The sequence below is a fragment of the Procambarus clarkii genome, chromosome 42 (genome assembly GCF_040958095.1).
Source record: "Procambarus clarkii isolate CNS0578487 chromosome 42, FALCON_Pclarkii_2.0, whole genome shotgun sequence".
In the NCBI taxonomy this organism is placed as follows: domain Eukaryota; kingdom Metazoa; phylum Arthropoda; class Malacostraca; order Decapoda; family Cambaridae; genus Procambarus; species Procambarus clarkii.
Window position 1 is genome coordinate 4,412,951 of NC_091191.1, and position 27,066 is coordinate 4,440,016.

Here is a 27,066-nt window from a genome sequence, read left to right on the forward strand (position 1 = left end):
CCACACACCCCCAGCCTCCCACACACCTCCAGCCTTCCACACACCCCCAGCCTCCCACACACCCCCAGCCTCCCACACACCCCCAGCCTCCCACACACCTCCAGCCTTCCACACACCCCCAGCCTCCCACACACCCCCAGCCTCCCACACACCCCCAGCCTCCCACACACCTCCAGCCTTCCACACACCCCCAGCCTCCCACACACCCCCAGCCTCCCACACACCTCCAGCCTTCCACACACCCCCAGCCTCCCACACACCTCCAGCCTCCCACACACCTCCAGCCTTCCACACACCCCCAGCCTCCCACACACCCCCAGCCTCCCACACACCCCCAGCCTCCCACACACCTCCAGCCTTCCACACACCCCCAGCCTCCCACACACCCCCAGCCTCCCACACACCTCCAGCCTTCCACACACCCCCAGCCTCCCACACACCCCCAGCCTTCCACACACCCCCAGCCTCCCACACACCCCCAGCCTCCCACACACCTCCAGCCTTCCACACACCCCCAGCCTCCCACACACCCCCAGCCTCCCACACACCTCCAGCCTTCCACATAAACAGGGGAGTAAACAAAGGGAGGGGGGCGGGGGGAGAAAAAGAGGGATCCCAACTTATATTTACAAACTACTTTTTTCAGCCTGCTTCATATTTCGTATCAGGTGCTTCATGCTTTGGGTTGATAGCCATATTTGTACAGGGGGCGCTGCGATGTTTCCACCGTTCGCTTGTATTAACTGTTGTACTCATCTAGTTGTGTTTGCGGTGGTTGAGCTCAGGCTCTTTGGTCCCGCCTGTGTCAGCGGTTACTTGTGGGTGCTTCAGCGACGGCCAAAATGACAGTGATGTAATTTGTGTTCACTTACTAAATACATCAAGAATTATTTTAGAGTATAAATTTACACCTCTACCGTCAACCAGGAGGCTTACCACCTTGCGGTGGTTCCGCGTATCAATGTCCCCGCGGTCCGGTCGTCGACCAGGCCTCCTGGTTGCTGGACTGATCAACCAGGCTGTTGGACGCGGCTGCTCGCAGCCTGACGTATGAGTCACAGCCTGGTTGATCAGGTATCCTTTGGAGGTGCTTATCTAGTAAGATAAGGGGTTGAGGTAGAAATAGCCTAAGCTACTCTATCCCTTTGAGATGTATTTCTGTCTTGTCTCAATAAACATACTTGAACTTGAACTTATCCAGTTCTCTCTCTTGAACACTGTGAGGGGTCGGCCAGTTATGCCCCTTATGTGCAGTGGAAGCGTGTTGAACAGTCTCGGGCCTCTGATGTTAATAGAGTTCTCTCTCAGAGTACCTGTTGCACCTCTGCTTTTCAACGGGGGTATTCTGCACATCCTGCCATGTCTTCTGGTCTCATGTGATGTTATTTCTGTGTGCAGGTTTGGGACCAGCCCCTCTACTATTTTCCACGTGTAAATTATTATGTATCTCTCCCGCCTGCGCTCTAGAGAATACAGATCTACAGAATATATAGAAAATACAAAATACAGTCCCCGCGGCCTGATCAGAGACCGGGCCGCAGGGACGTTGATCCTCGGAACCACCTCAAGATATCTGGAAGGTATTGTACGTATTATATTCTTTATTTCGGCTGCTTAGTTAATATTACAAAGGTGAGAATTATTTTTTTTTTTAATTATTATTTTTTAATCCTACAGGAAACGCAGTAATCCTACACAGAAATAACACCACATGAGACCAGAAGACATGGCAGGATGTGCAGAATACCCCCGTTGAAGAGCAGAGGTGCAACAGGTACTCTGAGAGAGAACTCTATCAACATCAGAGGCCCGAGACTGTTCAACACGCTTCCGCTACACATAAGGGGCATAACTGGCAAACCCCTCACAGTGTTCAAGAGAGAACTGGATAAGCACCTCCAAAGGATACCTGATCAACCAGGCTGTGACTCATACGTCAGGCTGCGAGCAGCCGCGTCTAACAGCCTGGTTGATCAGTCCAGCAACCAGGAGGCCTGGTCGACGACCGGGCCGAGGGGACACTAAGCCCCGCAAGCACCTCAAGGTAGCCTCAAGGTAACGCTCATTACGTGTTCGGATGTAATCCCATGTACGGGATTACTATTTTTTTGGTTATACTTTCCCCAGGTGAGGGATTACTTTTCCATGATTCCAAGGATCAACGTCCCCGCGGCCCGGTCTCTGATCAGGCCGCAACCTCTGACCAGGCCTCCTGGTTGGTGGACTGGTCAACCAGGCTGTTGGACGCAGCTGCTCGCAGCCTGACGTATGAGTCACTTTTAGTTAAACTGTCCTCAAGTGGTAGATTAATACCTTTCGCTTACACTTTCCATAGGTCAGAATTATGACTTTTTGCACAATGAAATTGCAATAACGCTATGTATCTATCAGAAAATATTATGGTTATGTATTGGGATTGAACTCTCATATCTGGTCATCGCAGACACACGCCGTACCCCCTGTACCGTGATGGGCTTGAAACGTATCTTAACCAGAAGTTCTACCACTTACTTGGAGGCTGGAAAGCATCAACTGAGATACGTTTAAGCCCATCATGGAATAGTTGGTTGTGTGCGTGTTTCTGGGACAAGAAACGCGAGTTCAATCCCACTTCATTGCCATAATATTTTGTTCATTTTTACCTTTTGGTTATACTGGCTGTATTATTGGCTGTATTACTGACTGTATGTGGCTGTATTACTGGCTGTATGTGACTTATTCTGGCTGTATGTGGCTGTTATACTGGCTGTATGAGGCTGTATTACTGGCTGTATGTGGCTGTTATACTGGCTGTATGTGGCTGTTATTCTGGCTGCACGAGGCTGTATTACTGGCTGTATGTGGCTTGAGGATACCAGACAAGGAAGCACAGCTCACCACTCTCAGTACAAAATATGTATATGTATATTTTAGGGAATATTTTCCCTGGCACATTTCCCAGGAAGCGAAGGTTCATTAAACAAGCGTCTGCCGGGAACCCGCCTGGAAAAATGAACAGAAATTAACTAGAGTGGTGTCCAGCTTTTTGTAATTAACAGGGACTTTGTATTGTATGAATTACCTACCCGAAGTTAGGCATGCGCATGCGCGAGAGGTTGTTGGGAGGGGGGGGGGGGGGGGGGGGGGGGGGAGGGGGGGGGTGTAAGGGATAGGGTTAGGTAAGATGGGGAAGGGTGTGGGTTGGGTAAGAGTGTATGGCTTATGGAGTGTATTACCTATGAGGACTATGGAGAGTGACATCTAGGTCTTTGTGCAGTCCGTCCTCCTAAGGTTTCCCAACGTCAAGAAACTGACGTACTAATGTGCCCGTATCCTACTACACTACACCGCTTCCACTACACATAAGGGGCATAACTGGCCGACCCCTCACACTGTTCAAGAGAGAACTGGATAAGCACCTCCAAAGGATACCTGATCAACCAGGCTGTGACTCATACGTCAGGCTGCGAGCAGCCGCGTCTAACAGCCTGCTTGATCAGTCCAGCAACCAGGAGGCCTGGTCGACGACCGGGCCGCGGGAACACTAGGCCCCGGAAGCACCTCAAGGCAAGGTATCCTAACCTACCAGAGGACTCAAAACAGAAAACGGGACATTAATCAATTTCTCGAGCCGCTACCATTTTTTTAAGTACGACAATTTTAGGTCTTCCGGGATGTCTTGTCGGTCAAGTCTTAGGTAAAGCATACGTCAAAATGCGCCGTGCTATTAGGAGGACGGGTTGCTTCATGCTCCGTCTATTATCCTGGGGTTATCTGTTGCGTTTAACAATTCTGACATTCGAATTCCTTGTTGAATATATTCTTAAAAAGAGTTGTGAATGGAGGAGCTGCCACTGCTCCACCTTTCACTGCACTCCACTCGTACCCAGCACGGGTGACCAACGTGCATTTCCTTACTGAAAGAGTATTGAGGGTGTTGAGGTGGGGGTGGGGGGGGGTGTAGTAGTATAAAATGTTTACCTTTGTGTTCAAAGAAAAAATCCTGTGACCTTCAGGTATGTTTAAATTATGAGGCCTCTCGACCACACTCACCAGAATCTTTATTCTGGTGAGTGTGAACTCACTCTGCGCTCTGCGCTCGCTAGAACTGCGCTTTAAAGGCAGTTTCAGACCGACACTCAGGTTATTTTTTGTTGTTACTGTGTGATAACAACAAATATCTTTGTTCAACTTTAAGTTCAGACGTTTCGCTTGCTCTGACTGTGTGTCTGAACAAATTAATTCGAGTATTACAATGAGTAGCGCGTCGTATTTTTATTTTAGTAGCATCTAATTTGGGTAATAAGCAAGTAATAAGTGAAATATAAACACGGAAAATTAGCAGTTCAAAAGATCATTAGTAACATCAACATTAACAGCAAAACCTATAGAAGTATTATTAGAAGCAGTGGCAACATTAGTTACAACACACGAACATCAACATATTCCCGAGAAGCATTACAAGTGCAACAATGGTATCAACATTAGTGGCGAGAGCACAAACACCGGCCCCACAAGCTAATGTACCTCAAGTGCAGGGGAGAGTAGGGCAACGCTTTGATCTCCTGCCCAGCCGTCTCTCACCTCTCCTACAGCCGTCTCTCACCTCTCCTGCCCAGCCGTCTCTCACCTCTCCTACAGTCGTCCCTCACCTCTCCTACAGCCGTCTCTCACCTCTCCTACAGCCGTCTCTCACCTCTCCTACAGTCGTCCCTCACCTCTCCTACAGCCGTCTCTCACCTCTCCTACAGCCGTCTCTCACCTCTCCTACACCACCATCTCCCTCCACTCCTTCCTCACCATGGGCACCTTTTACCACAGCCACACCTCGCATCGACTACTCCTCACCGCCTGCACCTCTCGCCACCTTCATTCCACACTACTGCACCCTTCATCATCGGCACCTTATCGCATGCACCCTTCACCGCAGCCTTCATTATCAACACCACCACCACCATCCTCCACCAGCGGAACAAGTTACAGCCCCGCTCCTGTGTCAGGTAAGTCCACTACGGGCTCACCATAGCCCGTGCTACCTGGAACTTTTTGTTTCCAGTAGCTGAATCTATAACAACAACAACAACAACAACCTCCACCAGCATCTCACCACCTGCTCATCTCCTAACAGCCTCCCCCCCCCCTCTCTCTCTCTCTCTCTCTCTCTCTCTCTCTCTCTCTCTCTCTCTCTCTCTCTCTCTCTCTCTCTCTCTCTTTCTCTCTCTCTCTCTCTCTCTCCCCCCCTCTCTCTCTCTCTCTCTCTCTCTCTCTCTCTCTCTCTCTCTCTCTCTCTCCCCCCCTCTCTCTCTCTCTCTCTCTCTCTCTCTCTCTCTCTCTCTCTCTCTCTCTCTCTCTCTCTCTCTCTCTCTCTCTCTCTCTCACAGCTCGTCTTCCCAACCGTACATTTCGGACCAGACATAGACCTAGAAGCTCAGCCGATCTACTTCCGTTTCACATTTCTAACCTAGACGTAAACAACCTCAAGCGATTCCTTCCTAGGTCATTACCCTAGGGGTCGTCCCCTTTAATGCATGTACCACCACTTCGGCGGACTTTGGCCCTTCCCTCCCACAACACATTCTCTAAACAATAACAACAGTTTAACTGACAACGACACGACTGCCAGCGTTACCAGAAGCTATAAAGAGCTTCTATAAGAGAAGAAACTATAAGAGCGCCACTCAGCCATCACGGACGCTCCCGTAATAGGGTGGAAGGGGCGGCAATCCACCATTTAGAACAAGGTATGCACGCGTGATCCGGTCGGTCCAGTGTCACACCACACGACAATGAATATTGTAATGAGGATTAAATTAAACGCTTCATTATGCGTTATATTAAACTAAGCTACAACTTCCTCCCCACCCTTCCCCCCACCACGTCCTTAACTTTAAAGACCACCAATTATCATATTCAAAACGCTGGCAACTTTAAACTTGTATATTTTTATTTCAGGCTTACCAAAACGTATATATTACGTGTGTATTCGTTGGCTTGGATTTTGTGTGCACGGTACTCACCTAATTAAAGAGAGGTGTGTGTGTGTGTGTGCGCGCGCGCGCGCGTGTGTGTGTGTGTGTGTGTGTGTGTGTGTGTGTGTGTGTGTGTGTGTGTGTGTGTGTGTGTGTGTGTGTGTGTGTACTCACCTAATTGTACTCACCTATTTGTGCTTGCGGGGGTTGAGCTTTGGCTCTTTGGCCCCGCCTCTCAACTGTCAATCAACTGGTGTACAGGTTCCGGAGCCTATTGGGCTCTATCAAATCCACATTTGAAACTATGTATGGAGTCTGCCTCCACCACATCACTGCCTAATGCCTTCCATTTGTTAACTACCTTGACACTGGAAAAATTCTTTCTTATGTCTCTGTGGCTCATTTGGGGATTAAGTTTCCACCTGAGTCCCCTTATTCGTGTTCCACCCGTGCAAGAAAAAAGTTTGCCTTTGTCCACCTCTTTCAAAGCTGGAGAAATTGCTGACATGGAGAGAGTGCAGAGATCCTTTACTGCTAGAATCCACTCAGTAAAACATCTAAACTATTGGGACCGACTAAAATGCTTAAATCTGTATTCTTTTGAGCACAGGCGGGAGAGATACATAATAATTTACACGTGGAAAATAGTAGAGGAGCTGGTCCCAAACCTGCACACATAAATAACATCACATGAGACCAGAAGGCATGGCAGGATGTGCAGAATACCCCTGTTGAAGAGCAGAAATGCAATAGGTACTCTGAAAGAGAACTCTATTAATATCAGAAGCCCTAGAATGTTCAACACGCTTCCACTACACATAAGGGGCATAACTGGCCGACCCCTCACAGTGTTCAAGAGAGAACTTGATAAGCACCTCCAAAGGATACCTGATCAACAAGGCTGTGATTGATCCATATGTCAAGCTGCGAACAGCAGCATCCAACAGCCTGGTTAACCAGTTTAGCAACCAGGAGGCCTGATCGAGGACTGGGCCGCGGGAACGCTATGTCCCGAAACCATCGCAAGTTAAGGTAAGCCCAACAGTCTTTGTCACATTTAGCTCCAACAGATTCGTTTTGACCTCATTACTGTAGAGCTCAAATTCCTCCAAGGTTGCTTGGTTTGCCGCCTCATTTAGTACAGGGGCTTCTTGCTCTATTGTGAAGACCTCCTGGAATCTCTTGTTGGGTTCTTCACACACCTCCTTGTCATTCTTCGTGTATCTGTTCTCCCTTTTTCTCAGTTTCATCACTTGTTTCTTTACTACTCTTTTCCTCCTGATGTGGCCGAGGAACAGTTTTGACTGGGTCTTAGCTTTACTCGCGATGTCATTTTCATACTGTCTCTCTGCTTCTCTCCTCACTCTGTAGTAATCATTTCTGGCCCTCTGGTGTTCTGTTATTCCTGTACCTTCTCCATGTTCTTGTACTCAATTGCTTCGCTACCTTACATTTCTGATTAAACCATGGTTTCTTGTGTTGATTTTCATTTTTCTCCTTTTGGGCCGTGATAAACCTGTCTGCAGCTTCCTGGCTGCAGACAGGTTTACGTCAGGCTGCGAGCAGCCGCGTCCAACAGCCTGGTTGATCAGTCCAGCAACCAGGAGGCCTGGTCGACGACCGGGCCGCGGGGACGCTAAGCCCCGGAAGCACCTCAAGGTAACAGTTCTTTCTGTGTATGTGTATTTACTATTTGCTTTTACTAATTGTATCTGCAGAATCGAGTTATTAGCTCTTGGAACCCGCCTTTCTAATAAAATTTATTTTACCTCTATTATTTCTACTACATATATTTCTTTCTAACACACGCACCCACATCCCAGGAAGCAGCCCGTAGCAGCTGTCTAACTCCCAGGTACCAATTTACATCAGGGTGAAAGAAACTCTGCTCATTAGTATCCGCCTCCACCGGTGATCGAACCCGGGCCCTTAGAAATACGACCCCAGAGCGCTGTCTACTCAGCCGCGAGGCCCCTCCCTGGTGTGTCTGTGTACTCACCTAGTTGTATTTGCAGGGTTAAGCATTAGCTCTTAAACCCCGCCGTGCGACTAGTTCAATGAAGTGTCTCTTTTAAAATACTGTTCATATCATATTTACATTTAAAATTACATATCGAACTGGCTTCGACGCCACTCCTTATCTAGTTCGTTCCACCTATTTACGACTCTTAGATTGAAAAAGTTATTTCTGACATCTGTGATTCATTTGCGTTTCTAGTTTCAACCATGTCCTCTCGTTCGACTGCTCCTTAATTTCAACACTGCTTCTATATCTACTCTGTCGATTCCCTTTAGTATCTTGAATGTCGTTATCATGTCTATCCAGTTCGTCGATTCCGTTTAGTATCTTGAATGTCATTATCATGTCTGTCCTGTTCCATCTCTCCTCCAGTGAACTGAGGTGCAGTTCCCTCAGTCTTTCTTCATAGCTCAGTTCCCCTTACCTCAGGAAGGAGTCTTATTGCATATTTTTTGGACTCTCACAAGTTGTGTAGGAGTAGGGTACTGATAGGTAGGGGTCCATGCTAGAGCATAATACTCAATAACAGGTGATGACCAAACCAAACATCAGAAGAAACGAATTACATTACACGATCTAATAATACTTCAGGACGAACCTGAAGTCATCTCTTCTTCATCTTCCGATGTGTGGTCTGGTCATCATATCATCAGCCACGTTGTTGTGACTCATTGTCTCAATAACAGGTCTCTCAAAGGAGATGGAGAGGAGAGAGAGAGAGAGAGAGAGAGAGAGAGAGAGAGAGAGAGAGAGAGAGAGAGAGAGAGAGAGAGAGAGAGAGAGAGAGAGAGAGAGTGAGAGAGTGAGAGTGAGAGTGAGAGAGAGAGAGAGAGAGAGAGAGAGAGAGAGAGAGAGAGAGAGAGAGAGAGAGAGAGAGAGAGAGAGAGAGAGTGTGTGTGTGTGTGTGTGTGTGTGTGTGTGTGTGTGTGTGTGTGTGTGTGTGTGTGTGTGTGTGTGTGTGTGTGTGTGTGTGTGTGTGTGTGTGTGTGTGTGTGTGTGTGTGTGTGTGTGTGTGTGTGTTAGTGGGCCAGCCTGAGGCTTAGGGCTCGCGCAGGAATATCCCTGAAAAAAAAAAAAAAAAAAGTGAGAGAGATTACCTTAGCGAACGTGAGAGCACTTTTGAGTGCCTAACAGCAGGAACACCTTCAGCTACGTGGGTGTCTGTGCCTTTCTGGCATACACACTTTATTTCCTTTCTGACTGTGTCCCTGTCAATGTTTTTTTTATATATTGCATCTTTTCGTGCGTGCTGTCTATGGAGTTGAGGCAATTCAGACGTGTAGATTTTTGCTTCCAACTAAACAGAAACTTGAACAATTTAATTGTATGTAATTGTAGATATGTATATGTATATGTACGAAACATGTGTGCGCATGCAGCCTCCCAGAGCCAGCCTACGTGGTGGGGGTGGTGGGGGATGGTTAGGGGTTGGGGAGAGGGTTTGTGATGGGGGCGCTGGTGATCTCTCATGCCTGGAAAGGCTCCCCTATAACCCCCTTCCTTCCTCACCTGGCGATCATCTGTCTCATACTTTTAAAACGGGAGCGGGAGCGGGGGAGGGAAGGGGAACCTAACTACGATTTATCACGCTCCACATTACTTGTCTCACACCACCCAAAATACACACGTGATAAATCTCGTTCCTGCAGGTACAAATAGGTGAGCACACACACACACACACACACACACACACACACACACACACACACACACACACACACACACACACACACACACACACACACACACACACACATATCTAGTCAAGGATAAGACTAAACTGGAAAAGGTTCAAAGGTTTGCCACCAGACTAGTACCCGAGCTGAGAGGTATGAGCTACGAGGAGAGACTACGGGAATTAAACCTCAGTTCGCTGGAAGACAGAAGAGTTAGGGGGGACATGATCACCACATTCCAGATCCTGAAGGGAATTGATAGGGTAGATAAAGACAGTCTATTTAACACAAGGGGAACACGCACAAGGGGACACAGGTGGAAACTGAGTGCCCAAATGAGCCACAGAGATATTAGAAAGAACTTTTTTAGTGTCAGAGTGGTTGACAAATGGAATGCATTAGGGGGTGATGTGGTGGAGGCTGACTCCATACACAGTTTCAAATGTAGATATGACAGCCCGATAGGCTCAGGAATCTGTACACCTGTTGATTGACGGTTGAGAGGCGGGACCAAAGAGCCAGAGCTCAATTCCCGCAAACACAACTAGGTGAGTACAAACACACAGTGGGTACATACTTGGATCGGGATCCAAGTCAATGCTCGATCCTGCAGACACAAATAGGTGAGTACACACACACACACACACACACACACACACACACACACACACACACACACACACACACACACACACACACACACACACACGTACACGTACACACACATCCTGTGTGTGTATATAGCCAGAGGAACACACAAAGAACACAGTGAGAGGAGCGTATGCGTCGCTCTCCAACTTCAGATTTGCTTTTAATTACATGGAGAGTTAAATACTAAACAAACTGTTGATGACTTTTGCTAGACCAAAACTGGATTATGCAGCGGTTGTATGGTACCAATATCTCAAGACCTCAAGACCAAAGAGCCAAAGCTCAACCCCCGCAAGCACAACTAGGTGAGTACACATATACAACAACGACAACAAAGCCTCCACTCGACGACAGAAAACATACCGCCACATTTCTTCATTGCCACAAAAATGTTTTATGCTCTCAATTCCTTTATCTTTTATATCTGAAATGTTAATGGCACTCCACGTAGGGTCCACGCTACAGTGTAACCTGACCATTACCCACCGCTCACCCGGTGGGTACTCCTGGTTGATACCTGGTTGATACCTGGTTGATACCTGGTTGATGGGGTTCTGAGCTCAGCTTTTGGGGTTCTGCTGGGGTTCCAGCTGAACGCGGTACTCACTACTACCAAATGGAAGTAACATTCATCTCCTCAATTCAGGTAATGACAGGTCCGGCCCTTCAGTGGGCACGATACCCATCCACCTCTCATTAGCATAATTACAAGCAGTCTTTAATTGGAATATTAATTAGCAATAATTTTTTACAACATAAACAATTTATGACCATGCCTCTTTTTGAGGGGAAAATTAATAATAACAGCCACCCTTTTTAAATTACTAATTAAAAACAAAAGTGACTGGCCATTTTCCACCATAAGGGATCTCCCCTTCCACTCATAATTAAATAAATACTATAACATTTGCACCAATTTTCCTGACCAGCTTCTCGTATGTACTGGCATCGCTGATTTTGGCAACAGAGGCGCAGGCAGGCACCCGGATAATCGTGCAAGCAAGCATTTAAACAATGTTTCAATTAGTTGCGTTACTCGCGAGGGAGGGAACGAGGGGAGGGGAAGAGGGGAAGTGGGTGAGGCTACCTACCTACCTTGATGGGACAAGAGGAGACAGGGGGGGGGGGGGGGGGAGGAAGGTAGGAATTATCAAGGGAAATCGCCAAGTCATTACGACTATATAGCACTGGGAAGGGGTCAGGATAAGGAATTGGGATGGGACAGGGGGAAGGAATGGTGCCCCAACCACTTGGACGGTCGGGGATTGAACGCCGACCTGCATGAAGCGAGACCGTGGCTCTACCGTCCAGCCCAAGTCGTTGGGTAGGGGGGGGGGAGCAACGTATGTGATACACTAGGTCCTGTGGCCAAGGACCTAGTGTGATACTATAATGTATACACTCCGGGATACTATTTGACTACTAGTATCCGGGAATGTATACATAGACCCAGCATATGCGGCAACTTAAACAATAATCCGGTCATCAGTTATGCATGACATGAACTGTTGTGACTGCATAAAGCCTTCAAGTTCACTGTATTTACCACTCACCAGTTTTTTGTTGTGTAAAAAGCAGATTAAGGCAATAATTATGCGTTGCGCAAAACAATTGTTTTTTCCCACTTGACTGGATATCAAACTGACAGACCTAGATTAAAATATGCTAATCCCTGAACTTTTGAATTGTTATAAGTTCATTAACAATTCTACTCTCGAATTGAAGTCTACCTCGATTTCTAAACTTATACCGGAATTGACTCCAACTTGGAACCTGTGTAGTGCTGTGTAGCTGACGAGATTTGAGTTCGCCTGTATACATGCGCTAGTATGACCTCTCACTTGGGTCAACGTGACTTATAACGAGTAGCCGCGTCTAACAGCCTGGTTGACCTGACCAGCAACCAGGAGGGCTGGCCAGAGACTGGACCGCGGGCACACTGATCCACGGAACGATCAAACTACCTACCTGCTTTACCTTGAGTTTATCTTGTGGTATTTATTGACCAATCCACACACTAGAAAATGAAGGGACGACGACGTTTCGGTCCGTCCTGGACCATTCTCAAGTCGATTCTGTGGTCCAGGACGGACCGAAACGTCGTCGTCCCTTCATTTTCTAGTGTGTGGTTTGGTCAACATACTTCAGCCACGTTATTGTGACTCCTCGCCTGGTTGTGGTATTTATATTGATTACTGCCCGTATGAACAGCAGGCTCACATAAGCCCAACCTCTTTTAGAAAAGGTCGATTGATTGATTGATAAAGATTAAGCCACCCAAAACGTGGCACGGGCATGAATAGCCCGTAAGTGGTGGCCCTTTTGAGCCATTACCAGTATCAATAGATGATACTGGAGATCTGTGGAGGTGCGACTGCACTCTGTGTGACGGGAGATGTCTCCCGTGAGAAAAGGTCACTCATCAAGGAGTGCCGGACCAACCGGGCTGTGGTGGGTATGTGGGCCTGCGGGCCGCTCCAAGCAACAGCCTGGTGGACCAAACTCTCACAAGTCGAGCCTGGCCTCGGGCCGGGCTTGGGGAGTAGAAGAACTTCCAGAACCCCATCAACCAGGTATCAACCAGGTATCAGATCTTTTTATCACGGGCTATTCATGCCCGTGCCACCTCTTGGGTGGCTTAATCTTTATCAATCAATCAATCACCAGATCTTTCTATAACACTTTAGTTCTCCCTAACTACAAACCAGCAGCCAGTCCCAGCATACTTTTTTATAACTGGAATGATAAAGGTTAAGGGGTGTTAACGGAGCATTTCATAACTTTCCCCCTTTATCCCCCCCCCCCTCATGCTCTCAACCCTTGCTATTGACAGGTAATTACTCAATTTATGACAAAAATGTGAGCTTGATTTTGATTGCTATACACCTGTTTAGTCGAGGCATAATTGTAGTGATTAGTATAAGTTGTTGCCAATAACGCTTGTGGTTGTGACAATGACCAATGTCTACGTGCTGACCTGTTATTGTCACTTGTGTAATGTTCTGTAATTCTTAAAGTAAACTTTGCCACTTTTGTACAAATATTTATAAATAAAGCTTTTGATTTGATTTTGATTTACCTGATTTGCTTTGCTTCATAACAGATGTCAAAGGAGAAAATGTGAGACCATACCTGGTTGATGAGGTTCTGGGAGTTCTTCTACTCCCCCAAGCCCGGCCCGAGGCCAGGCTTGACTTGTGCTTGGTCTGGTGCGGCCCGCAGGCCCACATATCCACCACAGCCTGGTTGGGTATATACTACACATACCATGTTGTATCTGGCTACCCTACACCCCACGGGGACATTTAAGTACCTCACCAACACCACAGAGATTCTCCTTAAACCGCAGTCTTACAGTAATGAGGCCAGCACCTGGGTGCAGTGCTCTTCATCACTGAGGCTCCGGATCTGACTTGGCTGACTATCACTCTCTGCGTAAGGTTTGTTAGGAAGTAGAAAGCCCATCTCGCTACATCTCCACACAAATAACAACTAGTAACTGATGAACAAATCCACAAGGGCCGTGACGAGGATTCGAACCTGCGTCCGGGAGCATCCCAGACACTGCCTTAATCGACTGAGCTACGACTAGTTACTGATCTATGATATTCTTGAGCCTGGCCTCAGGCCGGGCTCGGGGAGTAGAACTCCAGAGACCCTCTCCAGGTATGCTCCAAGTATTCTCCAGGTATGATACATTTTCTGAAGCGATAGCCATATCTTAGATTCTGAAGCACATGTAATATTAAAAATTAAATTCATCTTCCTGTTTAGACTGTATTTTTTTGTAACTATGTGGAGATCACCGAGTCAGGCTGATACGTGTGACTCATACGTCAGGCTGCGAGCAGCCGCGTCCAACAGCCTGGTTGACCAGTTCAGCAACGAGGAGGCCTGGACGACGACCGGCCCGCGGGGACGCTAAGCCTTGGAAACACTTCAAGGTAATTTCAAGGTAGATCGTACATATATTGACGGAATGGACAATTAGTAGAACTTGGTACTATTCACTTTACAGAGTCCGGAAAAAATAATATTCCTAGACTTAGTATTCAACCCATCCTCCGAATTGACAGTACGATTTAATACTAAGTGTAATAAATACACTTTCTTACTGTTATAATCAGTGCATAATTGCACTTATGGGGCTGTTACATTTACCCAACTCCCTCCCCCGATTTAATTCTCCTCGTTTTCTGTTAAGACACTCAGAATTTTAGGATGAAATTTTCAATTTCAATTTGCAATTCACAAGTTTTAAATATCAGGAATTTCTTTTTCATGTTTATTAAACAATATAGATTTTATAAAAAAAATTAAAATATCCTGAGTTACTTTACAATTTATTGACATTTTAGTTTTGTTTTATTAGTTTTATAAAACTGTAATATCAATATAGCTATAGGTTAAGTACTAATTGTAATTAAGAAGCAATAAAATTATTATCTTCAAAAACTAAGACGGTTAGGTGAGGTCGTGGTTTTCTATTTAGTTTTTCAGGTAAACTCAAATATTCACAATATATTTGACAGTACGATTTAATACTAAGTGAAAATAAGTACAATTCCTAACTGCTATGAATAGTACATATTTGCACTTATTTGTCTTCTTACATTTACCACCCCATTTTTGGAGGACGGGCTGTAGTATTGCATAGATAGCGAGTATTAGGCCCAGGATGGTTAGGTTAGGTTAGGTTAGGTTAGGTTAGGTTAGGTTAGGTTAGGTTAGGTTAGGTTAGGTTTTTATTATCAATGAATACAGGAGAACAGACTGAAAATAGTATATAATAAATGTGCAACTCCAATATAACCGCACATGCAAACTATACATTAAACATACACACATATATACATATATAATACACACATATATACATATATCCTACAAAATGTTAAACTAGTTCCTGATACGGATACGAAAACGCAAATGGGTTAACACCTGTGACTGAATGTTAAAGGTAATCGGACTACTGATCCTAGTGACAATTTCAAAAACGAAATTGAGAGATGTCATTTTAACCCCATGGTTAAAACAAATATATATGCTCACACTGCCAGAGACTGGAAACCACCAGAACGCACATGGAGAGCGAGTGAGGAGTGAGTGAGTGAGTGAGTGAGTGAGTGAGTGAGTGAGTGAGTGAGTGAGTGAGTGAGTGAGTGAGTGAGTGAGACGTGAGTGAGACGTGAGGTCAACCAGGTCAGCAACTGGTTCCCGACTGGTTGCTCCTGGATTGCTGGGAAGGAGCCGGCGGCCGAGCGGACAGCACGCTGGGCTTGTGATCCTGTGGTCCTGGGTTCGATCCCAGGCGCCAGCGAGAAACAATGGGCAGAGTTTCTTTCACCCTATGCCCCTGTTACCTAGCAGTAAAATAGGTACCTGGGTGTTAGTCAGCTGCCACGGGCTGCTTCCTGGGGGTGGAGGCCTGGTCGAGGACCGGGCCGCGGGGACACTAAAAAGCCCCGAAATCATCTCAAGATAACCTCAAGAAGATAAGGAGGAGTCAAAGTCCATATTTTGGTCATTTAATCTTTAACAGCTGTAGGTCTCGTGGCAAGAGTGGCCTCGTTCTCCACCCCAAATCAGGGATTCTGGGTTCGATTAACGGGCGAGACAGAAATCGTTTGACGCGTGTTTTTTCACCTAATGGCTCTGTTGTAAATAGGTACCCAGGAGTTAGGTAACTGTTGGGGGTTGCATCCTGAGGAGGGTCACTAGCTGGTCCTTGAGAGGATCTCGATACAAGCCGAAAGCATATCTATATATACACACAGGCTTCCTGTCCCCGAATTAACGAATTAAAAACTATTATTCAAATTAATTATATCACCTCTAGTCCTTTTCTAGTGTAGTGTGTTCTCTTAATCTGTCCTCATACATCAACTCTCTTATCTCTGGTACTAGTCTAGTATCAAATCTCTGGCTCTTCTTCATTATATTACTTTCCTTCACAAGGCTGAGATTCCATGCTGGAGCTGCATAATTTAGGACTGGTCTGACACATGTTGTTTATAACGTTATTAATGCTGCTGATAGTTTATTAACTTACAGCTTCAGTGCTGTGCTCCATGCGTTATGTCCTCGCCCAGATCCTCGTCTTGGTGTGACCTGAGCAGTGGCCTTCCTCTTGTCATCTGCCGTCCCTCTAGCCTCACCCTCAAACAACATTACTTAACACTTGTTGGCACGAAACCCCTCTATCCATTTTTCTGGCCGAGCTTGTAGCCTGTAGCATTGCTTCCGAACACTGTGTTACCTTCCTTTATATCCCGGGATAATTTAAGCCGCAGAACGTCTAATACTGGTATAATTTAGTGTTCTGCCAGCAGCAGGAGCAGAAATAGCAGCAGCAGCAGTAGCAGCAGCAGCAGCAGCAGCAGAAACAGCAGAAGCAGCCCACAAACAGACCCGCTTATGTCTGTACAAACGAGTTCTATTTTAATTGTATTAGTTGGAATAAACATAATTTTTTATATGATATCGTAATTTGGCACGACAAACAGACTAATGTAATTCAGTTTACGTAATGACAGCAATTTATAACTGGAGACAGGAGGGAGTCATTGTGGTGCAGCGTCAATAGCAATAACAATATGGAGACATAAATAGTGGTATTTCAATGTCGACACCGGCTTGTGCTGCAGTGTCCTGGAGGCCACGGAAGGGAGGGAGTTGTTGCCTGTGTTTCCTCTCCCTGTATGGCACCAGGTGCAGGCGAGGAGTCACAATAACGTGGCTGAAGTAAGTTGACCAGACCACACACTAGAAGGTGAAGGGACGACGACGTTTCGGTCCGTCCTGGACCATTCTCAAGTCGATTGTCGACTTGAGAATGGTCCAGGACGATGGTCCAATCGACTTGAGAATGGTCCAGGACGATGGTCCAATCGACTTGAGAATGGTCCAGGACGATGGTCCAATCGACTTGAGAATGGTCCAGGACGATGGTCCAATCGACTTGAGAATGGTCCAGGACGGACCGAAACGTCGTCGTCTCTTCACCTTCTAGTGTGTGGTCTGGTCAACTGTATGGCACCAGTCTTCAACTAGTTCCCAGGACCACTTGACTGCTTGCAGCCAAGCAGTCCGCCGCAGGAAACACAGCTCGGTTGACCAGGAACGCTTGGGAATGTGTCAAGTACTAGCTTGAAAACACTTAAGTGTACTCCTAATGCCGCTAATGTTTGAAGGAAGGTTACTGAGAAGCCTCGGCTATCTTAGGGTAGGTGTTATGTCCCCTTACCTTGAGGTTACCTTGAGGTTACCCCAAACAGCAATGTCTCTGTGGTACATTTATGATTTGGTCTGCTGTCAGTTTGTTCTTGACTGACAGTCGGAATCGAATCCCGGGCGGGACAGAAATGGCTGGGCAGGTTTCGTTTCACCTAATGGCTCTGTTCACCTACCAGCAAATATAGGTCAGTAAACAGTAAATAGGTACCCGGGAGTTAGGCAACTGTTGTGGAACTGCATCCTGGACAAGGTCAGTAGTTCAATTTTGGAGAAACCTCCATATAACTCTAAACGTTGTAGCTAACGTATGTATATGTATATACATACATATAAAGGCTCTCTCTCCCCGACAAAAAGAATTATTATTAGGTTTATTAGAATGATCATTTTGGTCATAATATCATGCCTCCACTCTCATCAGCAACTCTTTAAGGACTCGCATACTTAAGCCGAGGAATCTTCCACACTCGAATACTTTAAAACTAATAAGACTTAAAAGTTTTCAAACACCCCTCACACACACTCTCGCCCGTCCACACACACACTCACTGCCTTACTCACACACTCACACACTTCCTCGTACTTGCGCACACACACACTTTCCCTTACGCCCATTTTATCGTTTACAAACCGAGCTGTGATTGGTCACAAAACGCATAGTGGCGTCTACCAGCCTGAATGATCAGACGGGCAACCAGGTCATCTGGTAAGGGACCGGGCCGCGAAGACATGGATCCTCGGAACCATCTCATGTTAAGGTAAGATTGATGAAAATATAAAAGTTGGGGGACCCTTTTCCCCTCTCCATCCCCACGTCCATAACCTCCCTCCCCCCCCCATCCCATCCCCACGCACGCACAATACCTCCCCCCCCCCCCCACACGCAACATCTGCCCCTTTCTACACCCGCACATAAATAACACCTCCCCCACACGCAACCAATACATGTCCCTACACACGAACTCCTGCCCTCCCCCCCCCCCCCACACACACAAAACACTTCCCCCCCAATCCCCCTACAAACGCCCCACTTCCCCTCCCCCCCCACACAACACCTCCCCCCTCCCCACCACACAACACGTGTGCCCCCAACATACACAAACATTTACGGTGCTGTTACTACAGGTGTCGGGGGGGGGAAGGGGGGGGGGCACTGCAATCTGTTTTCCCGTCGCTTGGGGATCTGAACTAGAAATCTCCTGTTTGTGAGAAGAATACACTTAACCAAGGAGCGAACACAGACGGAGAGGACGGGAGGAGTAAAGAGAGGGAGGCAGGGAGGGAGGGTAAACAGATCGACGAGTCCAAGAAGAAAGAAGTAAATGGAATGAAGAACGAAAGGATGGAAGGAAAACGAAGGGGAGGAAGGAGGTAGTGAGAGAAGAGAGAGCGAGATAAGCACAAATGAGGGTTAGGCTGCCTCCTTACCTTGAGGTGTTTTCGGGGCTTAGCGTCCCCGCGGCCCGGTTGAGGAAAGAGGAGGAGGTCGCCACAGGAGGAGGAGGAGGAAGGAAGGGGAGCGTGTAGGCTAGACAGCCCGCAGGAGTGGTGGGCGGTGATCCTGAGCGTGACACGCGACAAATGACGGCGTGGTGGCCATCCCTGCACCAGGCGGAGGGTCTAAAGCTTCACTGGATCCCGCAGGGGGCGCCGCGCCACCACACAATCCCCCATTATCCTCCGCACACGCGTGCACCCAAATGACCGGATCTGTTTGTATCGGTAAGGCGCGCGCTAGATATAGGGAACTAAGCCTATACCTGAGACGCTTAGGCCTGTGTCATAAACAAAATACAATACTGGTAGAAGAGGCAGATAAACTCCAAGGTTACCAAAGAGAAAACTAAATAGTTTTCTTCAAGGAGTGCCAGACCAACCGGGCTGTGGTGGATATGTGGGCCTGCGGGCCGCTGCAAGCAACAACCTGTTGGACCAAGTTATCACAAGTCAAGCCTGGCCTCGGGCCGGGCATGGGGAGTAGAACTCCCAGAACCCCATCAACCAGGTATCAAACAGATATCACCAAGAAGAGTGGTAGCTGGCTTAAAGGATTTGTAATTATGTACCTTGCAGTACCTCCCCAACCATGTAGACACTCCCCAACCCTGCAACACCACCCCATCGTTGTAACCCTTATCCATCCTGCAGCCTCTCTCCAACCATGCAGGCCCAACCATGCAGCGCCGCACCTGCCCGCCTCACAGACATCACCCCAATTACTCTACCAACCGCCATTTATAACTCCCGTTTCACCGCAATATTTCATTTGGCTTTTGTAAGCGCTGATTGCTAGCGCTGCCAGACTAACAGATTGAATTAGCGCCACTTTACTCATCTGTTAAATATTACACCCACACCAACACCCACGGTGAAGCAGTGGTGGGTGGAGCAGGTGGGAGGGCATGATGTGAGTAAGGAGAGTTGGTGAAGGAATGGGTGGGGGAGGGGGAAAGAGTAAGGGGGGAGGAGGGAGGGAGGGAGGGGTAGAGGCTATTACGGTGGGTATAACAAGTTGAGAAAGGAAATAGGTTACTTTAAGTGATTCCACAGAGGACAATACTCCCGTCTGGAGCTCTTTCCCGACCGTCTTTGTGGCCGCCAGTCAGCCTGCCTCGCGCGCCCACACCCAAGGCATTATACACGACGTGTATGGTGGAGACTAACTCCATATACACTTTCAAATGTAGATATGATAAGAGCCCAGTAGGCTCAGGAATCTGTACACCTGTTGATTGACAGTTGAGAGGCGGGATCAAAGGGCCAAAGCTCAACCCCCGCAAGCACAACTAGGTGAGTACTCGGGTAGTCCTGGGCTACACCAGCATACACTCGCACCACTACACCCGGCAAGTCTCCCCTCAACACACCTTCAAACACCCAGAACACCCTCGTCTCTGCCTGCTGCAACTCCACACACAGCAAGACCACTGCCATTCATCAAAGGCAGATGTGTGTCAGTTAATTACAGCGGTGATGACGATGGCGGTGGGAACAGTTGTAGGAACAACAGGAACGGTGGCAACAGCGGGAGCAGGAACAGAAACAGCAGGAACAGTAGCGTAAACAGCAAGAAGCGTCAACAACTGAAGAACAATATCTTGTGACAAAACGCCACTTCTGACACCAGAAACCATGTCTTTATACATGATGTAGGAAGCCTCCAGTACGGCACATGGTGACAGCCAGGCGAGAGGAGAGGAGGAAGCACCGTATATGCGACGCTCGATGGCCGTCCTCCGCGCCTCCCGCCTCTCAGGGAGCGCGTGTAAGCGTAAGCGCTCCTCAGTCTACAGCCTCGTGTTGCCTGAATTAGCCACTCGAGGTGTCTCCTGCGACTGCTTGTTGCGAGCATACACCATCACGTACGCGAGCACCAATCGCCGCCCTCAACCCCTCCTCCTTAATCACATTCACAACGGCTAAGTCGTCGGCTTGCAACAGAGGATCACGTGTTCAATCCCCGCGACAGGACAGAAGCGTTTGGGCAACGTTTCTTTTCACCTGATGCCTCTGTTCGCCTAACAGTAAATATGTCGACAGTCATTATATTAGACAGCCGGCTGCTGGAGGCCCTAGAAGCACAAATAGGTGCAAGCGTACAGAAGATACTGTAATTTGTTGCTGTTTGCTTGATACCTGGTTGATGGGGTTCTGGGAGTTCTTCTACTCCCCAAGCCCGGCCCGAGGCCAGGCTTGACTTGTGAGGCATCTGAGCCAGACACACGTATAGTGGCCAATTAAAGTTAAGGAGTTTACGGCCTGGGTAAGAACACACCACGGGGAAATAAAATAATATTTGAGGCGTGTGCGTCTTTTGTCGACAAACATTGAAAAAGAGAAAATTCTTCCGTGTCACCAATAAATAAAATTTGTCACCAGTATTTCGTAAACATCCTATCATACGGTCAGACAAAATACACATACCTTGAGGTGATGATTTGGCCACTCATCACCTCAAGTGGAAACTGCATGTGGGTTCAACTCAGTAGCCGACATGTGGGGAAGAGAAGTGTGATTTTTTTTTTTTTTTTTTATTAAGTTATGAGGTACATCTGCATTAGTGCAGCTACCCTAGACTATATGAAGTGGAGTACAGTGTGTCAAAAAAGCTAACTAGGTGATGCTATAAAATCCCCATCACACAGGATGGTTAGTCATACAGAGGCATGTGATAAGCGGTCTGCACTGGCAGACTCCGGATGCATTTTGAGGATATCAACAACACAAGATTGAATAAGGTAGCAGTGGTAATACAAGTGAGAGGTGGACAAACAGAATGGACTCTAGGGAGAGGTCATTCAAGCTACAATGCATACAATACAAAAACTCAAGAATAAGTATAATAATAAGGGATTCGAGTCGTTGTTTTAGATAACCGACAGCTGTTAAGGTGGTCCTCAAGGACCACCATAACAAGAAGCACCTCAAGGAAGGCCCTCAGGAGTGCTTAAATCTACAAAAGACATTTACGTGACATCGTATACATAATCATTGATATAAAAAACATTCAACTGCATAATTCTGCTAATTATACACATTAATAATCTGGTAACTCGTTGTTCAAGACGTTTGTTTCACCTGTTGTAGAGTTTGTTATTCAGTAGTGGTTAATCCAACTGCGGTTGTTTAGCGCGCCTGCGGTTGTCAGGTTGCCACAACCACACTCCTACTACACAACCTCTTACGTTTATCTCTGACCTGCACAGAATATCTCGGGTAGAAATTGTGTCGTGAAAGAACGTGTAATTCATTGCAATATTTGTTGTGATAACGTCTGAATGCTGTACTAAAGGCTGAGTGATTATCCACACTATGTTCCCTTTGTTTACCTTTCGATGGAATCATTGTCCCCGCGGCCTGATCTCTGACCAGACTTCCTCGTTGGTGGTCTGATCAACTACGCTGTTCGACGCGGCTGCTCGTAGCGTGATGTATTTATCACAGCCTGGTTGATCAGGTATCCTTTGAAGATGTTTATCAAGTTCGCTTTTGAACACTGTGAGGGGTTGGCCACTTACGCCCTTTATGTGTGAAGAGTGTTGAAAAGTGTTGGGCCTTTGATGTTGATAGTGGTCTCTCGGTGTTTCATCGGGGTTATTTTGCACATCCTGCCATGCCTCCTAGTGTCATGGGGTGTTATTTACGTGAGCAGATTTGAAACCAGCCCTTCTAGTATTTTCGAAGTTTAAATTATTATGCAGCTCTTGTCCCTGCTCTCTGAGGAATACAAATTTAGAATTTCTAAGCGATCCCAATAATTTATGTTTTACTGAGTGTATTCTAGCACCAAAATGGATGCACGCTCTCCAGGTTAGCCATTTCTCAGGTTCAACTGGGGCTATTATTGTGCAACAATATTCCACCCTTTAGAGCACTTGTGTCTTAAAAAGTATCATTAGTATGGCATCTCTTGTTTGAAAGGTTCTTCCTATCTAACCTGTCATTTTCTTGCAGTTGTGTATATTCTTGAATATGTCACGTTGTTGATGAAATGTTGTATTCGAACGGAAAGACTTAAATGATCTAGTATTTCATCATTCATTCTCAGAGTTTCATCATTCATCAACCAGCATTCTCAGAGTTTAGAAATAAATGCAATGAGGTGAATCATTCTCTGCTTCAATCAATGTTTTTAAATCTTAAGACACATGCAAGAATGGCCAGTCGGATTTGAGGATAATGTAATCTTTATACATCAGGGAGCTGCGGCCTCTGCTAAATATTAACTTTTCAGCTGTTCAGTTGCACACTGTATAATTCACAGGGGGGTTTTTGTTTTCATTTATAGTTCACGTAGAGTTGTTTAATATTTGCATTAGTTCCCCCTCTGATGTGTGTGTCTAATACTCATTTCAAGTGTAGCAAATTTCTACCGTTATATTTGTTTTTATTAGGATATATAATATAACTTTTGGTGATCAGTTTTGTGAAATATTGTTTCTTGCAAAGTGTTTAACTGGAAATCTATAAGTGGTTTTAAATGGTTTGTTTTATATAAGTTTCCTGTGAGTTTGTAGTTATTATTGTAATTTTAAATCACCTTTGGGTACATACATGAGACATATAAATTGTAATTTGTTTGATCACTTCACGTAAGTTAAACTTAGTGTTTCGTTTTGTAACTAGTTTCGCTTTATATCTTTTAATATGTAGTCTTGTCCAGTATGAGTTTTTTCTTTAGCTGGTTATTGTAAACTTTCCTGTTTTAGATCCCATCGTGAATACGAGAAGTATTCGAAACGTCAGGAATTTTAATTAAACGTAAAGAAGAATTAAAACAAGATGTTTGCTATGCCTATGGTACTCCTATTTATTATGATTATATGTATAATATTGTATAGTTTGTGATATTGTGAGTTTGTATGAATAAAACATACATATAGTATGCATTATGAAACCGTCTTGAAAGTGACAAAGAGACTGTATAAGACACGGCGACGTCTTGACGAGAACTTGATCTGGTCTACACTACTGGAGCGGGGTACAGAGTGCATTCTTTGATGCCGGAGTTGAGAGGCGGCGTTGTGTTCTAGTTGTCAAGCGGATCCACTTTCACACTCACACACTGGCTGGCTTGCTCACTCACTCGCCTACACACTCACTTCCTTAATGATTCGCTTAATCACTGGCTTGTTCCTATAATCCCAGCTCGCTAACTCACCGTCTCTGAATCGCTCACCCGCGGGCTCATGGGGGAGAAACTCTCTTAACCCAACTTGCATAGAGCCGGTTTACACAGTCCTCTCTGGTATTCTCAGACATTTGTTTATATCGAAGCATGAAGACAGCTAAATATAGTTCAATCTCATTACGGCGGTTAGGGTCTCCTACATCCGGACTCCTCTCCCAGCATATAGATTATGTCTCCTGCCATCCTTCTCTTTCATGAGATAAAGGGGAATGAGAAGGAGAGAGAGAGAGAGAGAGAGAGAGAGAGAGAGAGAGAGAGAGAGAGAGAGAGAGAGAGAGAGTGAGAGTGAGAGTGAGAGTGAGAGTGAGAGTGAGTGTGAGTGTGAGTGTGAGTGTGAGTGAGTGAGTGAGTGAGTGAGTTTGGATTCAAATTCCAAATACTTTAAATTGCAGAGAGCACAAACCTACTTTAAAGCCACTTGTAATTATTACAAAATATCTAAAACAAAATTCATTTAAACTATCTTAAAACAAATGACATTCGGAGTGTAGGCCTATATCAGAATCGACCGATCATCTTAGCCTCAAGTACTGCCCTCACCACATTCATTTTTATATATCATATTTATAAGTTAACTTAATTAGGCAGGTTTTTTCCGTTTAAATACTCTTGGCTTGGTGTTGAGTTTAAATTAATATCATTGATCAAGCAGTATGTATACTTTAGTCCTGAACACAGTCCACTACAGTAAACTCTTAGTTTGTATACACAGAAGCGGGATACACCTTTCAGCGTTATATTAGTTTTTGTTAATTTATTATGCTTCTAATACCCATCCCGTGGGCGGTAGTGGACCCCAATGCATATTGTAATACTGTAAATCATATATTGGGTTTATGTCTTGGTAAGACATAAACCCAAGGTAAGGGTTTACTAGACCAGACCAGAAGAGGCCTGATCGAGGACCGGGCCGCGGGGACGCTAAGCCCCGAAATCAATCATCGCAAGGTATGTCCCGGAAGTACGATTCTATATAAATAGAGCATTAACAAATCCAAATATTATTCAGATACATAACATTTGAGTAGTAACCCGCAGCATTGGCAACAAGTCCTAGACGCTTTGAAAAGCAAGTTCTGAAGATCGATATGTACTTCAGAACCTAATTACCAGAGCGTGAGGAGCACAAAAATAAACGTTTTTGTAAAATATTCGGTTAAAACTGACGAAAGTGTCTTGGGGGATGAGTCGCTGCTTGGACAAGCACAGCCTGAAGACGGGTTGTGTGGACGGGAGGATCTACCAGTGCTCAAGCCCAGTTATCCTGGCCTGTGCAGATTAGGCTATATTGTGAGGGAGAGGGAGTCAGGAGCCTGGATCAGTTAAGAGGCCAGCACCAGGAGACCAGCGGGGCGGGTAGATTATGATCTCTGGGGCCATTATTCAATCCTGTGGCAACGACACTGGCACTGCCATCCCCCCCTACTTGTCCTCCTCTCCTGCTGCCTCCACCCCTTGTCCTCCCCACCTGTGGCCTCCACCACTTGTCCTTCCCCACCTGTGGCCTCCACCACTTGTCCTCCCCCACCTGTGGCCTCCACCCCCTTGTCCTCCCCCACCTGTGGCCTCCACCCCCTTGTCCTCCCCCACCTGTGGCCTCCACCACTTGTCCTCCCCCACCTGTGGCCTCCACCCCCTTGTCCTCCCCCACCTGTGGCCTCCACCCCCTTGTCCTCCCCCACCTGTGGCCTCCACCCCCTTGTCCTCCCCCACCTGTGGCCTCTACCCCTTGTCCTCCCCCACCTGTGGCCTCCACCCCGTACCATACTAAGTCCTGACCTCCCTGCTCACCCCTCCTGCATGTTGGTTTGTGGCAGCAAAGAGCAATATCCTGGTGGTGATCTGGGAGGCGCCGGGACATGATGGACCTGGCCCCAGCTGTGAAGGTACACGTAACCTTTGGCAGCGCCTCCAGGTACACTGTAACGTCACACCTCTCATTACCTTTCCATTACAGGGGTAATGCAATACATTACCTCTGTAATGTATTGTTCTCGCTCATTACTCTGAGCGAGAACTCTATCAACACCATTAGTCCCTCACAGTGTTCATGAAAGAAGTGATAAGCATCTCCAAAGGAGACCTGATCAATCAGGTTGTGATTCATACGTCAGGCTGCGAGCAGCAATGTCCAACAACCTGGTTGACCAGACCATCAACCAGGAGGTCTGGTCAGAGACCGGGCCCCTGGGACCCTGACCCCCCTGGAATCAACGCAAGGTAACGGCAAAGTAACCTCTCCCTTTACTCCCCTATCATCTCCCCATATCATAGTCCTCCCTGCCCCTTCCCCTCCCCCGTGCAATCGCAGCAATACCTAAACTCCCCCTTGCTCACCAGCACGTTGTTAAGACAATACCCTCTCTCCCGTACCACCTCTACCACACCCACTCTCGGTGGTGACTCCTCCCCTTCATGTATATATGCTGGTTAGCATTGTAAATGTGTGGCCACGTCTGTGGTAGAAAATAATAATAGTAAAAAAAAAAAAAAACTCCCACCACGCCCACTGACACTGGTAAGCCATTGCCCTTCACCGACTACCACACAAGTGACTCATAGGTGATCTCCACACCCTACTACACCTCTCCACACCCTACCACATTCCTCCACACCCTGCCACACCCTTCCACACCCCTACCACACTCGTGCACTGTACCTCCCACCTCCGTCCACCATGACAATACCACACTCACCAGAGGCGCTCTTCACACAAGTATTTTAATCAAAGGCTCCTCCTTCCTCTCCTCACCATCACTTCTTCCTCTCTCTCTTTTTCATCATCATTATCATCACCTCCTTCCTCTTTTTCTCCTCATCGCTATCATCACTATCTTCTTAACG

At 46.6% G+C, this 27,066-nt stretch overlaps 1 long non-coding RNA gene across 1 annotated transcript in view; it reads right to left on the minus strand.

Annotated features, from left to right (window-relative positions):
* Positions 1-27,066, minus strand: part of LOC138373359 (uncharacterized) — a 536,801-nt gene that overhangs the window by 280,524 nt on the left and 229,211 nt on the right. The gene's annotated exons all lie outside the window — the stretch shown is intronic.